Here is a 20,846-nt window from a genome sequence, read left to right on the forward strand (position 1 = left end):
GACACTGAACTTGATGACCCAAGTTATTGAGGAAAGGATGCTGAGGTCTTTTTGGTCATCTCTTTAGGGACACATGGCACAAATATATGCAAATTGTTTTATTGAGTTTTTCCTTCATAAGCTTGGTGAGACACATGAAATTACTTAGAATAAATTATATTTCAATTTCAGTATCAAAATGCATGGGACTTGCCATAGACAGTTGCTTTTGTGGTCTTTGTCCTAATTTGAACATTTTTGAGCTGTATAGAAAGTCAACATTTCCTGTTTAGTTTGAGCCAGACTATTTGGCAGGGTCTGTTTGCTATCATTTTGGAACTGGTGGTTCAGATAATGGGAACTAAAAATGTAAGTAAGCTGTAACATGTTCAATCTCCTGCTGATCTTTGGTGTCTGAGAATATTTCCAATTTCATTCTGGTCAAAAAGCAATGATAAATGGGTATCAGTTTTATTAATTCAGTCTGTACTTTTATTCTTTAGCTCCTGATTTGATAAGGATTGCTACATGGGGAAAACATCTTGGCAGGTAAAGCAAAGAAAACGTTTTGGAAAATTTTTAGTTGAAACATGAAATTTTCATTACTGAGAGGTTCATTCAAATAGATATTAATGAAAGATTCAGAGATATTAATACATATATAATGGATAGATTTCATGGATGAGGTTTCAGAAATAAAGACTCACCTTAAAGCTGACTTTCTCTAGTTTTTAAAATTATAGTCTAGTAATTAAAGCTGTAAATTACACACACAACACACACATAGCCTAGCTTCTATCCCTGATGATGTTTTCTTTTGGTATGAAAAGAGTGTTTACAAAACATGCCTGGAGGTTTTGCTATGAATATACCCCTTCCTTTGTTATGCTTTAAAATTCTGATTCAACCAGATCATTGGAGAACTGTACACTTGTTTTGCATTGTTTCAGACCCTTGTAAAGTTTCTTGTACAGAATTACATTTTGGATTTATGCCATCAGCCTGTGTTGGGAGACACTATAAGAAATAGTCACAGAAAAGGCACTATCACACATATTTGTAAAAATCTTGTCAAGCTCTGGTTCAATATACATCCTTATGTGAACTCCCAGGAGAAATTTCTTTCAGTGTTTTACAGCAGGAAAACTAGATTTCCTCTGAGCAAATGGTTTGTGTTTGTATTATAAACACTGTGAATTGAATGATCTCTGGGTTTCTATTCTACTCTGGTCTCCAAGGAAGTGTATCTAGCAGGATTTGTACCAAAAAAGGGGGAAAACCATTCTGTGCCTCCCAATATGAGGAATTACAATTTGGAGGATTATAGCCTTACATGTTGATGAAAAGTCTGTGGATTGTGAAGGACATCATTACAGATTTCAACTTGAAAGCAGAGAGTGATTCTCAGTACCTCTGTAGAGAATAGTGAGCTTCCCATGGGTGCTTTGGTTTCTGCAGGCTATGACATGCTTTTGGCCTTTCCCTTACTTTTGTAAGAAAAGTATGATAGCTTCTCTGAGGGCAGAATAACCTGGACAATACAGGAAATGCATTTTGAAGAAAGACATTTTAAATTGTCTTATGCAATACTCAAAGGTGCTTGATGGTAAGGCTGAATTGATCATGGAAACTAACAACAACCCAAAATCTGACTGTTTTCATTTTTCTGAACAGGGAGGCATTAAATAGCAAAGAGTTTTTTTTTATTGTGAAAATACCATATAGAGGGGTTACAATTACATGGGCGAGATAATACATTTCTTATCAAGCATTGTTGCCTCCTCCTTTGTTTCCCCTTCCCATTCCATGGTTTCCCTTATTTGCATAGCGGTTTTTTTTTTTTTTTGGTCATGATTTTACACCTAGATTTAACTTGATTTACTTCTGGTGCTAGTCAGTGTTCTGACACTCTGACAAAATACCTGACATAAACAACAGAAAACACCTCATGGCAGCAGATGAGAGAGAGGGATAGGGAGAAGGTGCAGGGACTCCATATCCCCTTCAATGACAGGTCCCAAATATCTCACTCCAGCCCATTTGGCTCTATCTTCTCAAACTTCTATCACCATATTCTGGGGACCCAGCCTTCCACAAGTGAGTCTTGTTGCAAACTCCAGCAGTAGCTCTATTTTTTTATTCATCTCAATTTATTTCATTTCTTTTTCTGTTGTAATGACCTCTGCAATTGACCTCAACTTACTTATTTACTTATTTTACTTTATTTATTTGAACATTTGAGACAGAACTTTGTTATATAGACCAGGCTGGCTTTAAACTTGTAATCTTCTTGTTTCAGCTTTGAGTACTAGATTTTACAGGCATAATCCTCAAACTTGGCTCGCATCTTTTTTTGGTATATTTTTATTGTAAAAATGCTGTATAGAGAGCTCACATATTTTGAAAAACGTATTTGAAAGAATTTTTTGCTGTACATGAATGATTCACTCTAGGATCCTCAGTAAGTGTAAAAATTAGCTGATGATAACATGTCTTGTATAAAATGGCATAGAACTTGCATCTAACTGACTCACACCTTCTTTTATACTTAAAAGCATGTTTAGATTACCTTCACAATAATATTTAACATAGCGCAAATGCTACATAAGGGATTCTTTTTTTTTTTTGGATCCAGTCGTGAGGCTTGAACTCTGGGCCTGGGCACTGTCCCGCAACTCTTCAGCTCAAGACTAGCGCTCTACCACTTGAGCCACAGGAAAATATATGTATATGTTTGGAATATATTTAAATACTGAAATCTCATACAGATATTTTAAGATTAGTCATTTAAGTTTTCCCTTTAATTTTTAAAGTTTTGCAATTTTATGAATAAATATTAAACAATTGTTTTTAAAATATACAGCTGCATTCCAAAGTAGTCAATGCTTAAAAAGCAAAGCAAGGAGCTGGGCATCAGTGGCTCACATCTTTAAACCTAGCTATTCAGAAGGCTGAGATCTGAGGATCACGGCTCAAAGCCAGCCAAGGCAGGAAAGTCCTTGAGACTCTTATCTCCAATAAACCACCAGAAAACCGGAAGTGACGCTGTAGTAGAGCATTAGAGTAGTAGAGTAGTAGAGCATTAGCCTTGAGCTGAAGAGCTGTGGGACAGCACCCAGGCCCAGAGTTCAAGCATCATGACTGACCAAAAACAAACAAAACAAAACAAAAAAAAAAAGCAAGGCAAGAGTTTTATGCTAACTCTGAGTGATTATATAAAACATTGGTTTAGTTGTGCTTTATAGTAGATATTTTCAAAAACAATTGGGATATAAAATCTCTAGTTCTTTAAAGTGAGCTAAATTATTTTATTTGTTCTTTTAAGTCTGTCTCTCTTGTGCACTGTTACCTTTATCCATGTCTTATTTTACACATAGTTGTCTCACAGGGGTCTAAAGGTGGCTGTACCTTGCTAGGAGAATAAGTATAATGGTTTGAGTCTAATAGTTAATATTTCTTCATGCTCGAGTGCTTCCTTTTTCCTTCTTTTTTTCCCTTTTGAGTTTAAGGCTATATATCAACTTTAGAGGTTTTCAGAAGCTTGACCTCCGAATGAGTGGGCATTATTGCATGTATTTTTTCTCTTTAATAGGATTACAGAGTAATGAAATTTAGAGACTAAAAGAGACTGTGAAAGGTCACCTGGTCCAGCACTTTCCCAAAGAGTCCACTTCCATTTAGAACCATCTCCAAACCACTGCAGGCAAAGGGCAGCCTCTGCTATTTTATAGCCTTTCAGAGACAGAAGCACTGCCATCTCTAGTGGCAAGCCATTTTTATGTTTTATAATTCTCAATGTCAGAAAGTTCTTCTTTCCATTTAACTTAAGTTCCTTATGCAAAAATTTAAGTCGGTGGACTCAATCCCTGTTGAGATCTGAAAATAAAATCAGACTTTTGAATAGACTTGGATTCCAGTGTTCCTCTGATTAATACTCCTGGGATAAAAAATGTGGATCTGCGTGTGTGTGTATATGTGTGTTTGTGTGTGTACACAAGTGTGTGTGTATGTAAAGAGAGAGAGAGAAATGGAGACACAGAAAGAGACAGAAAGAGAAAGAGAAATGGAGACAGAGAGAAAGAGAAATGAGACACACAAAGAACGGAGAGTCTTTGAATCAGCTTCTTTCATTATCCATTATTAGTATGACATTCACTTGTACATGAAATCTAGTAGTTGTGGGGTTCTGCTCAACTATCCTTACATTTTCTCCAGTTCTCCTTTGGTTATGACCCATATTCATGAGCCGTCAGCTACATAGGATTATGTGTGAGGTTCATAGCTATGAGGTAGGAAGAACAGGAGTGAATGCAGCATATGACAGCATAGGAACTGGAAATAAAAACCACCATCACTTTTGACATTATAAACTATGGGACCTAGAGCATGACAACCTCAACTGTTGAATGGAGACTAGTAGTATTGTCTATTTTCTGTCTGTTTCCTAGAATTTTTGCAGATGGAGAGAGAAAAGGATACTGAAGTTCTTTGAAAATTGGTGGAATGTTGAAATGGAAAATCTGGTTTGGATATGGCTTTAGTAACTGTTGCCTGATAGAGTTGCTATGGACAAGTCTGTTAGCAGTACTGAGCTATAATTTGATTTTACACAATGCCACAATATAATTAATAACCCTAAGGAGTAGTAATGGTGAAAGATAATAAATGCAAACTGTCTAATATCCTTTTTCAGAAATTGTAGACAGTCTATAAATTGTGTAGAAGTGAAAATTCTGACCACATGCTTTAATTGTCTCTAGGACTTCTGTGTCACCTATACCCTCATTATGCTTCTCATGCCACATTTCATCAACATTTAGTAACCCACTTGGTTTTTTTTAATGATTTCCTCTTTATTCTAGCCTCCATATTCTAACTAGTGACATCTATCAAAGATTTAGCTGAGCTTGTGGCTTACATCTGTAACTCTTGCAACTGAAGAAGCTGGAATCTGGAGAATCACAGCTTTAGTCAGGTGGAAAAGTATTCACCTCTTTTATCTGCAAACTAACCAGCAATAAAAGAGATAGACTAGACTCTTGGTCCAACTGTTAAAACACTTACCAAAGCAAGCATGCAGAGTAAGTCTGAAGCCTCAAGTTCAAATTCTGATACTGTTAGAACAAGTAAAATTTTAAAAGGCAATCTGAACACTACAGTAACTGTGCTGTTGGATGAATCCCAAAGATTCTCAGAGCCAGATGAGAGCCTTCATATTCTAGTTTATCTATTTTATCTTTCACTCTCCTCCTCCACATGTGCATCCAATATTTTGTCTCCCCTGATCTTGAAGGCAGCATATTGAAATGTACTTTTGGGTCTTGGAGTGTCCTATTTGTTTCTCTGAAATACCTGCTAACTTCTATCTTTCCTTTTTGTGTTTGTGTATGGGTTTGGGGCTTAAACTCAGGGCCTGAGCACTGTCCATGATCTTGTATGTACGTATGTATGTATGTACGTATGTATGTATGTATGTATGTATGTATGTATGTATGTATGTATGTATGTATGTATGTATGTATGTATGTATTTTTGCTCAAGGCTAGCACCCTATCACTTAAGACACAGCTCTACTTCTGGCTTTTTCTTGGTTATATGGGGATAAGAGTCTTATGGACATTCCAGCCTAGAATGGCTTTAAACCTTGATTAAAGATCTCAGCCTCATGAGTGGCTAAGATTACAGGAATAAGCCACCAGTGCCCAGCATTCTGCTGTCTGCCTTTTTGAAGGATGTACAGTGTTTTAGTCTTAAAGCCTTGTATGTGGAGGATCCGTACATAAATGTCAGGAGATCAAGGTTTTTAGTTCATGGATTTTTATTTTTCTGTAGACCTCCATGTTAGCCACCACTGTTACAGACACAGCCTGACTTCACCTTTGCAAAGGCATAAGTTTCTTTGTGATGCTTTTAACCATTGACTACCACACAGTATATATAACACTGTGTCTTAATTTTTTAATTTTTATAACTTTTACCTTGCCTTTGTGGGAGGTGTGTACTGCCAGGGGCAAAATACCCATGCCTGAATTTTCCTGGCTGTTGGTTTCCTCATGGCGGGCAGTCAAAAGGTCCATTGTGTTATCAAAAACCACAGGGAATTCACTTAGGGTAGAAGAGAGCCCCAGGAAGCACCAAGCACTATCTCCATGCAGCCTCAGGAAAATTATCTCCAAGGAAGGAAATGAGATGATAACCAGGCAAACATAATTTAATGAGAGGAAAAACTAGTCAATTTCTGATTCATTTGTTTCCAGAGATGATATTTCTCTGTTTATTAAATCATATTTAGCTCTTCATTATTAAAACTCTTCATTTCCTCTAGCCTCATTTCCCTAGGTCCAGCATGTGTTTGCTTAATACAAATTTGAAAGGTTAAGCTACCAGTTTGATGCCAAGGTTTTGAGTGAATGAGAGGACAGTTGGAAATTTTCTGCACGATTTGGTCTTTGGCCAGAAGGTATGCTATAGGTATAAAAGGTCAGGCAATTGATAAATGCTTTCTGTGATCACTGGAGAAAGAGTTCTGAACTTTACTGATGTGTTAACAACATGAAATTACTATATTTACCAGCACATAGTTGAATGTGTGTGTGTGTGTGTGTGTGTGTGTGTGTGTGTGTGTGTGTGTGTGTGTGTGTGTGTGTCCTGGGGCTTGAACTTAGTGCCTGGTTGCTATCTCTAAGTTTCTTTAGTTCAAGGCTAGTGTGCTACCGTTTAAGTCATGTTCTGCTTCTGGCTTTTTTCAGTAGTTTATTGGAGATCAGAGTGTTGCTGACTTTCCTTCCCAGGCTAGCTTTGAATCCCAATCCTCACTTCTCAGCCTCCTGAGTAGCCAGAATGACAGGTCTGAGTAATAGGCATACTGTTTAAGTGTTTGATTCTTTTCTTATATTTAGGGATTAAGTTTGGTAACCACATGGGGGTAATGAGATCTTTGAGATTTGTTTCCCCAAGCAAGCCACTAACATTTATTCTATCACTCAAGAAATGTTAGTCACAACATCTTTGGTACTGTCTCCACACCTAGATGAAAGGTTGGACCTGACCAAGCTTGTTTTCCTTTTTTGCTGAAATTCCACCATAAGACTTAATTCTACTGGAATCTCAGTCTCACAATCGGCTTCATTAGGCAACCCCTACCTCACACTGCATTTCTTTGTGCAGTTACATAGGCCTGTGTAGTGACTGAGCATCCTTTTCTTTGAATATTAAAGACTTATGGGATTCTGGTATGTCTTGTGTTTGGTAGATGTCTCCTTAAGGAGAAGGATATACTTAAATTTAAAATTCACTCCTATGATAGCCACATTAGATACTCTTTCAGTATCTGGTTGACATGGAATTGTCTTTTTTTCTATTTATTATCCTCCAAATGCCATGGCTCATTTCATAGATGGATGCTGAGTGATCTTGTTTCTATGCAATGTTTTCTTTTATTCCTTTCCCCATATTCATATTGATCTAGTTTTATGTCTTGCCTTTTTAGGCTCAGAATTAAATCTTTCTCTGTTTGTTACCTTTCTACACAACAGCTTGTAGCTATACAAAGGCATTTGCACTCGCCTTTCTTCTTTACTTATTTGATCATCTTTATGTCCTTGGCTGTCTTGCTGGGAAAGATCACTTCATTCTTGGGCTCTAATAAAAAATGGCATTCCGAGCAGATTGAGATGGTGCAATATTAAAATGTATATTTAACCAATTTAGACTTTTATTTATTAACCAATTTTTCTTATATTGGAAAAACTAATTTTTCTAAAAGTAAGAACAACACTTAATCTCTATATATTTGTATACTTAGTACATTTATCAATGACCCTGCAGTAATTACCCAAGGCTACAAATGTCTATAGTCACTTCTTTTATCTTAAAAAAAAAACAACTAAAATGCAATGTTATGTTGAACGTGGTGGAAAATGTTAATGTAAGCTAAAAACTTCATAAAAATTTGTTTTCAATCAGTATGGATTTTGCAATAGAATTAAGAGGAAATCTATTAATAAAAGCTGCAATGTAATTGTAGTATCATAAATCCCCAGGCCCGATGCTCTGCAGGCTCCTTTCATACCCTGAGAGTAATACAGGAATTATTTTCAATTTTATAAGCTCATTGAAAAGTGGAATTTTAGTCTTAGATAAGTATAACAACCTAGCTGACCTTCATTTCATTTTTCTTTTTTTAAAAATTTAATCGGAAGTAGCTTTTTCCAGGACAGGGATTACTAAAACTTATCTGTTGCAGAGTGCATCGATTGCCACTTTTTGAGTCATCACTGTAAACATGTAGCTTTGTCTGCTCTTTTGGGGGAACAGTTTGATGGTTGGTTGGTAAAACTGAGGGAATGTCAGTTTTGCAGGCCACATTCAGCAAGTGTGAGTGTGGGTTGCAAGAGACATCCTGGGGGAAAAGACAGACTTTCAGCCAGAACTCCTTTCTCTCTCTCATTAGATGTATGACCACCTCCGTAAAGGAATTCCTGGGCTAGGCACCATGTGTAAGAAGCTCCTGCACTTAAGTGTTCCTGTGTATGAAATCTTGACAGTATGCTCTTCCTGCTTGAGGGGCATGGTAGCATACACCTCCTCCCAGTATGTGAGTGACTGAGTCAGGAAGATTGTGAGTTGAAGGCTAGCCTAGGGAAACTACCTTTAAAAAATGATCTTATTCATCCAGAGACTGACTAATTCTTCATTAAGAAAGCTCAGAGGCCTATGAAGTTTACAGCAAGCTGCAGTCACAAATTTTGTGGGTCAGGATTAAAAGCAGGTGAAAGAGCTCAAAGTTGATATAACAAGAAATATAGAAAGGTCACACAGTTTGAGCTTAAGAAAAGTGTGCTCTTAGAAGCAGTCTTCCAGGTGAGAAGTAGTTCATAATTCTAGTCACATTTAGCTCATTGTGTTGGACTTTTAACAGTAAAATGAAGTGGATGGAGAAAGAGGTGTTCAGATACGTATCAAAACCTTCCTTTGAATTTTTTTTGTCAGTCCTTAGGCTTAAACTCAGGGTCTGAGCATTGTCCCTGAGCTCTTTTTGCTCAAGGTTAGTGTTCTACCACTTTGATCCACAGCTCCACTTCTAGTTTTCTGGTGGTTAAGTGGAGAAAAGAGTCTCATGGTCTTTCCTGCCCTGGCTGACTTTGAACTGCCATCCTCAGATCTTAGTTTCCTGAGTAGCTAATATCACAGATGAGTCCCCAGTGCTCAGCCTTCCTTTCAGTTTTTAAGATTTGTATTTCAACAATGTCTTCAGAATATGCAAACCATGAACATAAAGTAATTCATTTAAATATTCTCTCTTCAAGCTTGAGTATGAAGAAGATAGCATATCGAGCAACATAAGCATAGCTCAACGAGTAGCTGTAGGTACACCCATTTTTGTTTCTACCAAGAAATATTAGGAATCAAGTGAATGGATCACCATTGCAGTGATTATTGGTGTCATCTTTAATTTGTAAAGAATGAAATTTAAAGCTGCACCCAGTGACTCACACTTGTAATCTCAGCAACTTGAGAGATGGAGATGGGTATGACTAGTTTGAAACATACAAAAGCTTAGCAAGATTCCATCTCAACAACAACAAAAAAGCCAGACATGTGAGTGTCCACCTACCATCTTAGCTATATAGGAGAATCATAGTCTGAGGGTGGCCTGGACCAACAATATGAGAACTCATTTGGAAAACAGAGACAAAGGGCTGAGGTATGTGACTGAAGTGGTAGAGCTCTTGCCTAGCAATGCTGAGACCCTGAGTTGGAATTGCAGTCCCTCCAAAAAGAAGTAATAAAAGTCACAAACCAGTACCATTAAGACAAATCATTCTCTTTGCCAAGAAGCTGCAGGTGGAAATATCCTGGAATTGAGGTGGTTCCTCCTCCCTTCGTTGTGGGTGTTGTTTTAACTCAACTGTGGGACCAGAGACACTTTACAGCTAGGATGTTGCTTCTGTCCTTTCTGCCTTCTTTCCACACGAGGTTCCAACTTTAATACCACTTGTTTCTCTTCCCCTTGTCCTTTATCACTCATCAAATGCTTTCGCTTTATTTCCTGCCTTCTACCATACCCTTTGTCCTTTATTTGAATAATACTTGAGATGTGAGTAATTAGGTAGAAAAGCAGACTTGTTTTCCATTGCATAATGATCAGGGAATATGATTTCTTAGAGAAGTTCTTTGTTACTGATATCATTCACTGGCCCAAACATAGTTTCAGTCCCATACCAGTGAGGATGGCTAGCAAAGGCAGGATGCTTTATTTGTGTGGGTAAACCATGACCCTGGCTTCCACTCATGATCTGAACACTGAGAAGAAGTTGTAGGAAACACTGAAAGGAAATGTCAGTGTCTGAATACATTAATTGCAGTCAATAAAAGAGAACAGAAGGAATAAAAAGACAAGAAATCTAGGAAAAGGAGTCACTAGATTGTTAGAGACAATGGAGAAGGAAGACAAGTGAAGAGAGCCATGCATTTTTAAAATTAAATTTAATTTTATTGTAAAGGTGATGTACAGTTATGTAATGAGAATATTTCTTTTTGACCAGTGTTATATTTTTACTATTTCATTGTAAAGGGAACCTTGGATGGTAAACACCATGGAGACAACACAAATCTTCTGTCTTTGCCTAGGAGAGAAGTACTTTTGGATTTCATTCAGAAAGGAAAAGGGGTGTGAGATACAAGCTCTTAGATGTGATGAATACATACAGAATAAACATCAAGAAATAACTTCTTGGAAAAAGTTTTCAAAAGCTCTGTGCTGTCCATTGACACTGCATACATTAAACCAAAGAGAGGAGTCTTCTCAAACAATGTTTTTTTAAAATCTATTTTCACATATCCATGGCCTTTAGAATAATTTTTCTGCTAAATTTAACACAGCAAAATGCTTCCCTCTCATTTATACCTGCACCTATATGTAAGTATTGTTTGTAGAAAATTATACCACAAAGTGGGATTGATGGACCTTTTGGTAGTTATCTTTTCATTTATCAAGAAACTTTTCTTATATTTATACTAACAGTGCAAAAAAGATACCTGCTACAAAACACTGAAACAAGGACACAGGATAATCCGTTGCAACAATGATAACCACAAAACACTATATTGGAAATGAACTTTACAACTTTGGGGAGGGGACGAGGAGTGAGGGAGGTGGGGAAGGGAAGGGATAGTAGGAGAACAAAGGAGGGGCTAACAATTCGACAAGAAATGTACTCATTACCTTACTTATGTAACTCTCACTCCTTTGTACAGCATCTTTACAATCAAATAAAATTTTAAAAAAAATTAAAAAGGAAGAGCTACATTGAAAACCAGATATACTACTAATTAATTTCTGATAACCTCCTGGATGGATTTATACATTTTGAGGTTTCATTAGCAGAATGTTTTATTTTTTCAGGGTCCACATCTCGTCAGGTTGACCACTTACAGGACCTGCAGAGAATTTGATTGAGACACGTGAGGTAGCCAGGCCATAGTCATCAGGCTCTAAGGAACAAGGTCAGAATGCAAAGTCAATTACATTTGGCTCTACCCTCAGACAAGTGATTTCCAAAGACTGTGCTGTGAAATGAGGGATGCACTCCAAAATCTCTAATGATAGTTTCCATGCAGTGAAAGCCTCCATGTATGCCAGGTACCATGCCATTCATTTCACTTCCATTAATACTAATCCTCATAGCAATACTAGTTTTATATTTAAGTAGAATGAAGCTCAGAGAACTTAATTTTCGACTAAGCTCTACCTACTATCATTTTGTACTATATTTGGGAACCAACCCAAAGTATTTTTATTTTCAGGCTGGAGTTATCAATATGCCATAAACTGAAAATTTAGCTTCTGCAAGATGCTTTTGGTGGTACAAATTAAAACTACGAGGAAGAGACCCTACTTTAAGAGAGATCCTATTTTAGAAAATTCCAAGAATATTTTGGGAGGGAGCAGCATTTGAGAAAATGCTTGGGAGATGGAAAGAACTTCAGTACATGAAGATGGTGATAAGTAAAACAAGCCCATAATGCAAATCAGTTCTTTGGTGACATTTTAGAGATACTGCAACTCCTTGGTGTTGGATATATCTGCAAACTAGAAACATCTCTCAGAACCAGTAACACTGCAGTAGTGATTACTTGAATAACTTTCCCATGTCATAGCTTTGTCGGTCTTAGCCTGCCTTTGGGTGTTTCCTTTTTTTTTTTTTTTTTTTTTGGGTCCGGTTGTGGGGCCTGAACTGTGGGCCTGGGCCCTGTCCCTCAGCTCTTCAGCTCAAGGCTAGCGCTCTACCACTTGAGCCACAGCACCACTTCCGGCTTTTTTCTTTTTGCTTATATGGTGCTGAGGAATCGAACCCAGGGCCTCAGGCTTGCAAGGCAAGCGCTCTACCACTGAGCCACCTTCCCAGCCCCTGGGTGTTTCCTTTTTTGAGGGGACATAATCTCTATAGAGACAAACTGTTCATCTTCTACTCTCTTTCTTTAGCTTCTATTCCAGTTCCTGGTTTCAGGAAATGAAATCTGATTCATGATATTCAGTTATTGTTTCTGCTTCCCAGGAGAAACCCAAGACGGTCTTTCTAATTAGGACTACATAGAATTGGTAAACAGTGGCTTCAGCCTCTTTCACTATTGTACTCTGAGTCTTTTTCCTTCTCCAAAATTCCATTTGGAATTCCAAATTCCATTAGGCTTTTTTTTCATATTCTTTATTGTGATTATGTGATTGCATAATTTCCCAAATTTCACAGTATTGTGGATAGTGATGCTTAGTTAAAGTCACAAACACATTCTAACTTTCATGGGGCAAATTGTCGATCATGGTCTATAACATTTATGAGTTCTATGAGTTTTGACAATACAGTTGTTTCTTTCACATTGGGTGATATGTACATTTCATTTTGCATAGCTTCAGCTGTTCCCTATTTTCCACTCGTTTCCTCCCTCCCACCACTGCCATTGAGTTGCTTAGTTAGTTTTGATCAATGTCCAGTACAGCTAATGGGTCCCACTGTTGTATGTTTTCCCCTGATTTTCTCTAGTTCTGTGTCTTCCTCCTGGTTTCCCTCCAGTGTGCACATATATACCATACATGTGATCAGCAGCATGGGGGGTTACTTAATAGTGATTCAACCAGATGAGTGGAAGTCCTTTGTTTCTTAAGTCAACTTTGTTGTTAACTTTGTTAACTTTGTTGTATCACCTTACATTTTGGATTTAACATCCACTTATCAGGGAGACTATATGCCATTTGTCTGTTTGCTCTTGGCTTACCTCGATCAGCATGAATTCTTCTAGTTCCATCCATTTCCCTGAAAATGACATTATTTTGTCCTGTCTAATGGCTGCCTAGTATTCCATTGTGTATAGATACCACAATTTTTGGATCCATTCATCTGTGGTGGGACATCTGGGTTGTTTCCGTATCCTGGCTATTGTGAACAGTGCTGCAATAAACATGGAGATGCATGTGTCCTTGTATATTGGTTGTTCAGGATAGATGCCTAGGAGTGGTATGGCTGGGTCATAGGGTAGGTCAATATTTAGCTTTCTGAGGACCCTCCAGACTGCTTTCCAAAGTGGTTGTATAAGTATACATTCCCACCAGCAATGTAATAGGGTTCCTCTTTCTCTGCATCCCCTTCAATATTTGTCGTTGTCTGACTTTAGGATGTGGGCCATTCTGACAGGGGTAAGCTGGTATTTCAGGGTTGACTTTATTTGCATTTCCTTTACAACCAGGCATGGTGAACATTTCCTCATGTGTTTTTTTTTTTTTTTTTTGGTTGGTCATGGGGCTTGAACTCTGGGCCTCGGCGCTGTCCCTCAGCTCTTCAGCTCAAGGCTAGCGCTCTACCACTTGAGCCACAGAGCCACTTCCTCCTCATGTGTTTCTTTGCCATTTTTATCTCTTCTTCTGAAAAGTCTCTCTTTAGTTCCCTTGCCCATTTAGTAATTGGTTTGTTGGGTTTGGGAGGGTTAGTTTCTTGAGTTCTCTGTATATACTGGATATTAATCTCTTGTCTGATATATTGTTGGTAAATATTTTTCCCAGATAGTGCTATAGTTTTTCTCTCTTTAAATTTCTTTGTCAGTGCTTTGTGTTTTTAACAGCAGGGCTGCTTCCAATGCAACTCTACAGGTCCTTCTTGCCTAGATGTCTTAGAATTCATTTCCAAAATATTAAAAAAAATCAGCGATGTTCAGAGAAAAACAAGGTGAGGTGAGAGGAAATATCTTACTATCTGTTGCTGACGCTAGCAGCAGACAAGAGTGAATCATCCACAGGGATTCTGAAAACTCGTGATTGTTCTATAAGACACCTGTATCAAGGTGTTTACAGTGGTGTTCCCCTCCAGCAGTGGGAATCTCAGCAGCAAGCTGTATGAAGCAACAGACCAGAGGCCAGAATAGAGTTTGCACAATCAGTTCAAACCCAAATGAAAATGGATCGAGGAAAGTGGAAGAAGTTTCAGGATATCAGTTAGGTGGTCTTTCCTATACCAGCCAAAGAAATAAAGGGAAGTGGATCCACTGTGGGTCTCCAGTTGAGAAATATTTGGAAAAACAAAGTATGACACTAAGGCTTTCTAGTTCTACTACCCTATAACTTACAGAAAAAATCTATTTAACTTAATTTGTCTCTTCCATTCATAGTTAACTGAAAAATGGGATTGGTTCTAGTGAAGTTACAGTGCTTGGTATACCCAAATGACAAAAACATCTGGTTCCTTACATTGTAATAAAGTATGCTGCTAACTTCATCTGACAACAGTGCTCCAGAATAGTGCCTACAAACATCAAAAGAGGTTAAAAAGCTTTTGTTGTGCTTTTATATAGCACAGGAACTTTTAAACACAATAAAAACAGTTATGGAGAGAAACTGAACTATCAATATAAAATAAACTATAGAGAGACTAATAACTAACTATAAGGTCCAATTTAATACAATAGATCTAACCTTTAGCTAAGACTTTTGTATGACTCTTACAGTGATTGAAATAGAGCCTTGGAGACAAGAAAGAAATTGTCGAAAGAAAGTATTAGCAGGTATCCATAATTTCAGGTCATTTGAATTTTGCTTATGAAATAGGAATCTCATTATTTTGCTCAAGCTGGTCTGGAAATTGCAATCTCCTGGCCTGATTCCTGAGTAGCTGAATAGTTAACATATCTAATCACTTATTCATTTCTTTAAAATGCTGTGGGGATATTCAATGTGAGGTCAGCATGCTTCACTGTGTCCCACACCTTTATAACAGCCACCTTTGAAGTGTGTCCATTATGGGTTGCCTGTGACACCACACTAAACTATTTTATGATGGTCACTCACATCTCACCTGACAAGATTCTCAGAGCATTATGGGAATAAATAAACTCTACCCTTTTCTGAAGATGATCTACAAGAATTCAGCCACTTGTGATGTGCTCTTACATTTTTCTGACTTCTGCAATTAGTGCTTCATTGACAGAATTGTCTGCTGTGAAAGGCTGACTCAGGCCGTATACCCTAGGAAGTATGGAAAGCTGCTTTAGATTTAGGTAGGAATTACATAACTTCGGAGTAGATGCTGCCTTGGCAAGATTACCCTTCCTTACTTTAACCTTTCACTTAGAATTCCTCCTATATCACACTGTCTAAAGTGTGTTGGGATCCATAAACTCCAACCCCTAGGAGAGTATGGAGGTAATAACATGAATAAAGCAGCCATGTGCATGGTGCTGAGAAGTGGGGTATGAAAAGCCCTGCCCTGTGAGTGTGGCCATAACTCTATAGTCATATAGGAAGCTTGTTAGAGTAGCTCTAATATGTAAGCCTAGACAAAATCCCTAAAATTTACATAAAATTTCCAATTAAACAGACATTTTTTAAAATCACCTGATCAGAGAGAATACTCATACTACTTAGTTACATATTGTGACAATTCCCATATCCCTAAATCTATCTGCTTTCTACTTTACTGGGACTATTTATTTTAAAGTGTAATGCCTATTTGTAATTATACTGTACATTCTGAAATATTTTTCCTTTTACTGTTATGGGCAAAACCTAGCTTCATTGTCAAGTCTAAAAATAGACTGATTATACTTCAGTAATTTTCATCTATTTCTTATACATGCAGAAAGAAGGAGTGTTACAACGCCTTTCTCTTTCTATCAATCATTGCACCGTTTCTATGAGAATCACCTTTCAATAATTTAACAAGTTTACCAGAGTTCTTTAACCAAATTAGGAAATATTCTGGGTGAAATGTTCCCTGAAAGCACCTTACTAGATAGGCAATAATATAGCAAATGATCTCTGAAGGAACTTGATGGATAAAAAGTAGGAATACACAAAAGTTTGGATCCAGTTCTCCTCTGTAGTTGAATTATCCCAAATGATGCTATCTGATTTCCCTGCTAGCTCCAATGTGAGAATTCAGAACTGTCTTCTTAACTTCTGTTTAATGCGGGGATATGAGAATTTGTTCACTTACTTTGGAATAAATGAAACAAGAGGAAATTTCTAGAACAAATATGATCATTATCATAAGATAAATCCCAATTAGAGAATACAGACAGAAAGCACAATCACAAGGCTTCTTCTGTACCTAAGGATGAAAGGGGAAAACTGGCTAGTTACCTGAACAGAAACCTACCATGTAAGTGAACACTAAAATACATAAATAAAAACACTTAGAGATGACTAGAAAAATTGATAGACTTTGTCCAGTTCTGTCTTTTAAAATAATGTGTTTATGGATGAGCTACATAATTGGGGCCTTGGGTATCATGATTAGAATTATGGTAAATAAAATGATTAAAGTTTATAGTTGGTTAAGTGACATGCTGAACTAATTTCCTCCCCACAGCCCTTGGTGTATTTATCATTTACAGTGATGAGCTGTATTTAAAAAATAACTTAGCATTTTATTTACTAATAATTAAGCTCATACACTATTGAAGTGAAGTATCTATTGGTTAGAATATTTTTCTAATGAAGAGAGGCAATATAGAGACAGCGAATCTAGTAATAGTTTCCAATCCATTAGTTGTAGTTATTTCACAACTTATCAACACTGACTTTGTAGTAAGTCATGAGGGAGAAACAAATAGAGCTGCTTACTTCTTCATCTCAATAACAGTGGTCTCAGCTAGTTTTCTTGTGAGCAGATTAGCATGTTGAACATGACTCTGATTCCTAGGTAAAATGAGAGCACTAGATAAGAGGAAATAAAAGAGTTTGCTTATCATTTCACAGCATTGCCATATAGTAGTATGCTTTGTATTTGACTTGATTCATAAAAAAGACTATTAATGTGCTCACATTGTTTTCCCTGGAGAATATTATCAGACATGGGTTCCAGCTAGTGTACAGATGTTGAATCTGGTTCTGATTTTTTTTTTTCAGACCTTAATTCTGGCTTTGTGTAATGACATTTTTCCTAGTTCTCATTCTATGGAATGATAATGTTTTATTCCATTGAGTCTAATTTCCTCCAACTTATACCTTGATGTATTTTTGTGGTTATTTCAATATCTAACCTTACTCACACCTCTGTCCCATAATGGAGCTTTCTCTGATTCTGTGAGTCTAGCATGGCTAAGAGGCTTGATCAACTTTTCCATGATGGAACAATCAAGTCAAGAGAAATTGGGTTAGATAAGTGGCTACAATAGGCCAAAAGAGTATGATGACAGCATCCAATAACCAGACTTCCTATGTGGCAATCTTAGCAATAGATGAGCTGGATCTTGTGACCAATTAAAAATAAATTGAGCTGTACTAAAGGACGGATATGAAGTTCCTCATGCCTCAACTAGGAATTAGGCTGTAGATTAGTTACAATGGGCCAAGAGGAATAATGCATCCATAGAATATTGAAAACTACTTTATTTTTATTGAAAGCTAAGTTCTATCCATTTTTTGCCAGAATGCATAATCATATTCTCCTGCTCCAAGCTTTCTATTTTTATATACAGCTTACTATCAAAATTTAGTGTCAACATTATACTGTATTAAATGATATATTTTTGATAGTAACCTTGCAAATCTTCATTTTAAATCCATATTTATTGAGCTAAGTTCTTTGATTTGGTACAATGATTAATTTGATTATTTGAAGTTACTTAAAATTATTATTATATTTCAAGATTGGGACATTTTGATTTTTTAATAAATTCTATGCTGATATGTTATTGATATACATTAAAAGTTATAAAAATTATATTAAGTAAAAATTCAACCTATGTTAACAGTATAGCATGACATATAAAATATTAATAGTGTATAGTTAAAATATAGTGTATAAATTAAAACAGGCAAAGGAAAAAAGGAAAATTAATGATTCCCAAGTTTTGCAAGTTTACTACTTATACATAAGTGTTACTGCTCCAAGAAATATGTTTTGGGGGTTAAGAAATAAAAATAACAAAATTAAGGTATGGATACTTTAGATTATACAGTACATTTTGCCAGTTGTAGAAGATATGTTGGTACACTTTTCACTACTGCTAATTACAGTTTAGGTGTGTGGACTTATAAACCCCTGTACCAGCCAACTATGAATTAGATGACTGCATAAAGAGGATGCCCTACACATTCTGTATTTTGAGGTAATTAAATGATTTTACTGAATCATTCTGGAGCTCCCGATTACTGTGAGAATGTTGTTCATAATGCATTTTTTTGAAATTTGATCTCTACATTTTTGGTTCTTTTATCACTGGAAACCTTCTCATCCTGAAATTTAAAGAATAAATCATGAGTATCCTGAAAGTGTTAGAAGTCTACAGCTGCAGTGCAAATAGGATGTTTTTGAAGTCAGATGGGAAAAAGTGAAATCTTGAATGGATGCATTGCTTGGATTTCACAACATATGACAAATCTAATTCTGTGCTAGTTATCCCATTAAAATAAAGGATAATGTGAATGGAATCTGTGTAAAATATGAGTGCAATTGAATGACTTCCACTGTCATGTGTGTGCTTTGGTCTGTCAGTGGGTAACAGGGTTTACCCTCAAGTAAAGGGGCTCTGGGTAGTTTCTATATGTCCTGAAATTGCCACAAGAAATATCAACTATGGGAAGAAACTGAATTTTTTTTTAATATGAAGAACCTATGTATTAATTTTTTCTTTATATCTTCAAATAGTGGTCTGGGTAAATTTTCTAAAGACATTCATCAAAATCTGTTTCTTTTTTCAAATTAAATAAATACATTAGTTGAAAATGCAATATGCAAAAAGTGCTTTCAGTGATTTAAACTCTTGTTAGTGGAGGCAAGTGTGAAGTGAACAACAAAATCTGCAAAAAGTGTCTTTACTTTCGTTTTTCTGACATAATGGTATGGTGTTTTGATTACTTAAAGGATACATTGTATCTAGCAGAAAAATGTCTAGTTCTAAAATAGCAGAAACCCTGCTTTAATAATTTCAAAAAGTGATTAAAAACACCCATGTAAAAGTATGCTTAAACCACATGAAAATTACATAATTCAAGTCGATTTATGTTTGACAGGATCTTTTCTTTATGTCTGCGTTACTGACTGGGAACATCAAATTTGCATATAAAAATGTAGGTAGCATGTCTTCTGAAAGTAGAAGTACTTAGAATGCTGAATTAGCCTCTTTTCTACATAGAGAGACACCCTATAATAGATTCTGAGTTAAACTATATGTCTAGGCTGAGGTCCTGAATGGGCTAATGTCCTTTAACAATCAACAAATTAGTAAATTGCCTCTATTGAAATTTCTTTTCTCAACCTAATGGTTTGTTTAACTGATGGCTGATGTGACCATTAGGAGCTATTAGCATGTTAAGAGGGTATTAAATAAAGCCAACAGTTGGCTTTAAAAACAAAAGGATAAGCACAGCACAATTTATTATTTTGCTAGGCTAAGCAAACGTGGTTTCAAGACATTACGGGTTGTTAACAATTCCAGTAGTCATCTGTTGAATAAATATTCTATTTGATTAGAAACAAAAGAATCAGCAAATTTGTGATCTGCCAAACTTTAACAGTCAAGGCATATTAGGTTATTGTGAACATTATTTGGGGTATGTCTGGTGGCTTACCTAAAATTTTGTATTTAACCAAACATTATTGTGTGTGTGTGTGAATAAGGAAACTTCAAGTTGCAAAGGAGATGCAGGTGATACTGCCTCAAAAGGAAGTTACTTTCCAATTTACTTCATTTAATATGTGGGGTAAGTGATAATTGGATAAAAATGCCTTATATTATTAAAGACAACCTTCATGCTGCTTGTAATATATATGTATGCATGTTTCTTGTTTTTTATATCTAGAAAAACATATCTAGCAAAATAATGCAAAGAAGATGCTGAGAAATTCTTTCCATTGGCTCATTTCAGTCTATGACTCAAATGCTTGGGGTTTTGCAGTTGTGTTACTCTGAGGGTCAATGCCAAAGAACTAGAAAATTGTACATTTGTGTATTTCTCTTAGTGACTTCAAGGAAGGAAGGAATAAAATAACCTTGTCAACAGACTCAGAATACATTGAGGATATAATCCCAATGCCTTGTGTGAGCCTAAATTTTCAGAGTTGTTATCTCTCCCACATGCCAGTACACTAAAAATGCTTAGTGAAGCCAACATAGATTAAAAAAAAAAACTCCCTATTAAATGTCCTGGAGGATGATATAAAGCAGATAAACCCAAGAGGGCATAAGAAGGTCATAAGCAGTATAAAATAAAGAACAGAATGAAAGAGATTAGCAGAAGGAAGGGCAGGTAGCATTTTAAATAGTGATATAGTTGTCTTTACAGAGATTATGAAACTGAATCCAAGATTTGAGGGGTAAGGAAATTTGTTTTTCAGATATTAGAGAAAAGAACATACCAAGCAGGAAGAACCACT

The sequence above is a fragment of the Dipodomys merriami genome, unplaced genomic scaffold (assembly GCF_024711535.1).
Source record: "Dipodomys merriami isolate MVZ:Mamm:240054 unplaced genomic scaffold, mDipMer1.0.p SCAF_160, whole genome shotgun sequence".
NCBI classification, from domain to species: Eukaryota; Metazoa; Chordata; class Mammalia; order Rodentia; family Heteromyidae; genus Dipodomys; species Dipodomys merriami.